Raw genomic sequence first — 6,000 nt, forward strand, 5'->3', positions numbered from 1 at the left:
AACTCAAACTTTTCGGGACTAGCCGTCATAAGAAACATCAGAATGATATTGCTGATCAAACCATCGAATCTATCCTTGAAGGTCGTGTAACACATAAGCTGAGGACAGTAGGCCCTATACAACCCTAGCAAAATCAATCAAGCAAGCAAAAACGTACCATACGGATGTTCTACTTAGTTCAATTATTCAACCCGCAACTAAGCAATGCTCACACTGATGGGTACGTTCAAAGACCATTCATTTAATCAGGATTGTTGTTGTTCTATTTATCAAGTTCTGATAACAAAACTGATAACACATTGGACCATGATTTGATTTTTCCTGTTTTAAACTTCGATAAAACATAATCAACAAATCCCATGCTCGAGAAACCTTATCGTGAAGCCCTTAACCACTTGAGCATGTTTTACCCTCCGCTGACGTAACAATATAAACCACATCAGACCGGAATGAAATGAATAGATAACAGGTAAAAAGACACATTACACGCAAACCATCGAAAGGCCTGCTCCATCTAAAGGCCTTATAAAGGGAAGCTTACGGTAAGGTAAATTTCAACTACTTCTACTAGAGATACAGTGCTACCTTGAAACCATGTGATTGTCATTAACATCCATGTTTAACTAGCGTTTATCTTAATAAACACTGTCTCCTTGACTGCTGTAGCTTCTAGATGCATATGCTAAAATTAATTTGTACGCATATTCTACAGCAAACCCAAGTAGAAAAATGTTTTATCACTTATTGAAGATAAAACTTCTATAAGTAATTAGTTTAAATTTTTTAAACATATTTCACATTTATTTAAAAGGAGGCTCACATAAGCATATTCATATTCTTTTATTGGTCAATTAAACAACATCTATGACTGTAGCGAAAATTACTACTCAATCTGATATAGCTTATCTGATAAATTTATATCATAGATTGTCAAGTGCTATTAGTGTCACGTCATATAACGCAATATTGATATTAACACTAGGTTTACGGAACCCATCAATTTAACGGAATTTAAACTTTGATGTGAAATACAGGCGGTCCCCGAGATACACGGTACCTCTTATACGCGGATTCGGAGATACGCGGTTCTCTAAATTTGACAATTCTTTGAGCAAATTGTACTGATTTGACACATCAATAAATTGCCAAATAATTTCCGTTTTGATCGAATATTAAAAACAATTTCAAATGGTTTAAAACTGTTATATTCAGTCAGAACCATATCAAATAATTCATAAAGTGACTAAAACCGCCCCCTACTTGCACTTGCATTACACGTAAATTAGTGATATTTTAGCTGGAAATCGACGAGATTCGACTTACGCGGAAATTCGAGTTACGCGGTATTTTGCGGCCGTTTTCGGTCCCCATTAACCGTGTATCTCGGGGACTGCCTGTACTTAAAATACCTTTTAACATTTCGTAAATTTATCATAACATACTATGAGTTTGTAGCATAAATTTTATTTTCATAACTTTCATAAATTTTCAGATACATATGTGGTAAACCTATCTCTACAGAACCTGTCAAATTGAAATATGACCTGTCAAATTAAAAGTAATGTAGGGATGAAAGTGAACTATATACCACTTAAGGCCTTATTAGACGGAGGAAAATACTGTCATTCGATATTGGAATCTATCCTTCAAACAGGGTTTGAGCGATAGATGCCAGTCGGAAAATCGGAATTCGGCATGCTCAAATCCGATTTCCCCTAGAATGGATTTTTGCTGTCAATGACGATAGAGCGTATTGAATTTCTTTATAATGATGAATAAAAACAACAAAAATGGGAAATAGCGAATGATTTTTTCGGATAAAGCCAATAAAATCAATGAATTAAATAATAAATGTGAAAGGTGACAGAACAAGTCTAAGTTTGACAGATAAATGCCAATCGAGAAATGACAGTATTTTCCTCCGTCTAATAAGGCCTTTATTATCATTAAAAAATCTTCGTAAATGATTTGAATAAAGTGGCCTCAAACGGAATTGCTGATCAACTTACTCCTCGTGTTTTTTTGAAACTCCCGCGGACATCGGTCAAAATGTGGCATCGAAAAGATATCGGTTCATGTGTTCGGTTAAACAATAACGACTATAGCATTGTGCATAATTTTTTATGGAAACCAAAACATGTTAAACGATTCATAATTTTAATTAAATAGTTTTTTTTCATGAACCAATCTATTAACCAATCTAACACTAATCAATCTAACTACATATTTTTATTCACATGTCAAATTGACGGGTGTCCGTAAAGATACGTATATAAGAGACGCCCCTAAACCTAGTGTTAAATAATATTTAATAAGTCATTTAAGTTGAGTCTTATAGAATCTTTGTTCCATAGGATACATTTGTCACTGTCACAGCTCATTAAAGTGTTATTTATGGTACATATTCACACATATTACCGTTTCAATCTATGTAAATGTGACCTTCTTCTTACTCTTCCTCTTTGGCAAAATAACCGTTGCTGGACAGGGCCTGCATGTAACATTGTGCTTAACAGCCCGTGACTTGTTGATTACTTATAGCAGGATAATCAGTCCTACATATGTAAGACACGGTCCATACGAGGTTTGAACCCGAGACGGACCTGTTGTAAAGTCATACGAGATGTCGACTAGATGACGGGCCGGGCTAAAAGTAATCTAATTGAATTAGTTATTGAATTATAATACAGTGAAACCTTTCATCAAGAGTACCCTTCATCGCATTAAGAGCAACATATATATATATATATATATATATATATATATATATATATATATATATATATATATATATATATATATATATATATATATATATATATATATATATATATTTAATTTTTTGTTTTGTTTTATTATTTATTTATGAATTTCTAAACATTTCTCCTTATTTTCTACAAAAAATATTACAGACAAGCACGATGAAAAAATCTACGCTTGATAACATTTCTGTTTTTCTTGCCGAGCTGATTGGCACAGGACTGTTGGTGATGTTAGGATGCATGGGATGTGTGTCCGGACTTGGTCATACACCTTCCCACTTTGAACTGTGCATTAACTTTGGATTAATAGTGATGATCATCGTACAAATATTTGGATGTGTATCTGGATCTCACCTTAACCCTGCCGTTACGGCAGCTGCATGGGTTTACGAGTTGGTTTCAACCAAGGTAGGAGCATTGTTCTTGATATTTTTTCACGTTTTACACCGTTTTCGAGCCAGAATAAACAATGATAATCTTCTATTGAACATTTTTCTACTATGAACATTTGACGTCTAACTGAAATACTGATGCCTTTATGAATATTATTCAATCGCAACCAAGGTGGATCAAAAATATCAGATGGTGGATTAGAGCCTTTGGGGGTCGCCTTAGTTGAGGGACTTTACGTCTTTGTTATTATGTGCATTTTTGTGTGTCTATTGATTTTATCGAAAAAATGAGATTTACAAACAAAAGATTTGATGATTTTTTTAAGGACGAAATTAAAATCATGAGAGTAATAGTTCTAATCTCACGTAAAATGTCCATGCTGCTCGTAGATAATGAGGAATTACTGTGGAAATTGAAAAAATAATGATTTCTTAGTTTTTATCATCAAAAATGTCGAAAACACAATGAATTATTGAAAAAATTCACGGAATAACACGAAATAACACAATTTAATCTTTATTTTAATGTGAAATAAGAACTCGCAAAGTCCAAAATATATGTTTAAAGAAAATTTAATCGAAAAAATGGGCTAAATTAATTATATGAACAAATTTAATAAATGTAAACAAACTTTGAATCCTGGGGACCTTACGTCAAGTGACGAATTGTCAAAATGCACTAGAGTCCACCACCAGATATTTTTAAATCCACCTGATGATCATTGTGCAAAAAAAAATTTTTTTGAACTTCGTTTAATTTGATTTTGTACTAATTTAAATGTCAATTATGAGTCTTGATGGTATCGGGATAAATAATTGACAAATAAATTCAAACTATTTTTGCAAATGAAGTCACATACAAATGTCTAAACTCTATACAGAAAATGGGTAAAGTTAGAGGTATCACTTGTTTACTTAGGTTTGAACAAAATTCAGAAAAGCATAAGTTTTTCAGTTAAACGTCAAATGTTTATATAGTTGAACAATGTTCAAAAGTAGCTTAACATTGTTTCTTTGGGCTCGAAAATGGTGTAATTCATTCGTTGTATTCAATGGACATAAATTATTTTAAACTTAACTGACTTTTTTATCATCCCTGCTAATACACTTCTAATGTTGCCTCATTTACCCTCAAAGTTACATTAGAACGTCGATTATCCTGGCAGCTCGGGACCGGACGGTAGCCGGTTAATTGATTTGCACGGACAATTGGCCAAGAAATATCAAATTAATATAAAAAATATAAAATTCATTAGTTTCATGATTAATTCACATTGAATTAATCGATTAATCGTTAGTAGAATATTATGTTAATCGATAACTATAGGTTTAGCAACTGTTCATGAACAAAATTATATTCCGAAAATACCACAAGACACTACAAAGCTGCACAAAAAAATGGTTGCCTACTGGACTATCGCTGCAAATTTTCGCCGCATGTTTGAACAGCTGTCACATTTATGCGCACGTTTAAGCCGCCCGACGGTTAATCCGCCCCCGGATAATCGACGTTCTACTGTATAATATTTTATTATTTAATAACAATATGCTACTATTGTACTCATAAAACTCGCTAGAATCATTGATTTTATTTACATTGCGGTCACCGGGTCATCGCTTGCATATACACTACTACTGCTACTGTATCGACTGATGTCTACCTAACCAAATTTTAATATTTGTACATTTGCACATGGATTTCCGACTTATCTATTTCATGTATTCAGATGGCTCTAGCTTATGGTGCAGCACAATGTATCGGTGCTTTCATGGGCTACGGAATTCTCAAACTGCTGACGCCTGCATCTGTGTTTGACGTCGCTCTTGAAAAAGGAGCAGGATTCTGCGTAACACAGCCGAACAGTGCTGTCTCGAATATGCAGGCAGTTGGTATTGAATTTGTTGCAACAATGGTATTAATTTTGGTATGCTGTGGTGTTGGGATCCTCGTAACGCAAAGCATCACGATTCGGTTGCCTTAAAGTTTGGCTTTACTGTTGGAGCCTTAGCTGTTGCGGCAGTAAGTATCATATTTTCCAAAACTTGCTAAATACATTATTCACTGTTTTTCGCTACCATTTGTAGGGACCGTACACCGGTGCGAGCATGAACCCAGCACGTTCGTTAGGACCAGTCCTATGGAATGGAGTATACAATGCACATTGGATCTATTGGGTTGGTCCGCTTGGCGCTGCTTTTCTGACCGCCTTTGCCTATAAGGCAGTTTTCCGGCGGGAGGTTCCTATTGAACAACACAACCACGAACTTGCAGCACTGAATACAGACAAGTCAAATGTTTAATAGCAACATAATCTCAGATCAAATCCTATGTACCACCAACGATCACCTTGCCCACAGCAAAAGTATCAGTGTGTATGTACTGCAATTACTCATTTAGCAGCCCATGTGCTGGCTGTACTCATCTTAAAACTAAATTGTGCAAGACGTATGCATTGTTTAATATTAGGATATGCTGTCAAAATAAATGCTGTTAAAATAAATAAATTTCAATAACGGGAAATACATACATATTTCATACGAAATAATTGTTAAGAAATTGTAAAATTAACAGTGCACCGTTCATGTGATATGATTGTATTTCTGAGGATTAAAACTTACCAATAAACATATTATAGTTTATTCATATATTGCAGAAAGTCCAAACAATAACCTAGCTCGGTTCATATTCCTATAGTAAAAACGCGCACGGTTCAAGCCCCGAATAGACCGTGCCTCCATATGTAGGACTGACTATCCTGCTATGGTAACTGTAGAGAGTAGCTGTGTAAAGGTTGCTGGTTGGAACAAGACTATATTTCTAGAATCTTACATTAATAATCATAGCC

General features: G+C 34.5%; 1 pseudogene; it reads left to right on the forward strand.

Annotated features, from left to right (window-relative positions):
- LOC121602676 overlaps positions 1-5,681 on the forward strand; it is a 16,054-nt pseudogene extending 10,373 nt beyond the window's left edge.
- The last annotated feature ends 319 nt before the right edge of the window (positions 5,682-6,000 follow it).

The sequence above is a fragment of the Anopheles merus genome, unplaced genomic scaffold, assembly GCF_017562075.2.
Source record: "Anopheles merus strain MAF unplaced genomic scaffold, AmerM5.1 LNR4000568, whole genome shotgun sequence".
NCBI classification, from domain to species: Eukaryota; Metazoa; Arthropoda; class Insecta; order Diptera; family Culicidae; genus Anopheles; species Anopheles merus.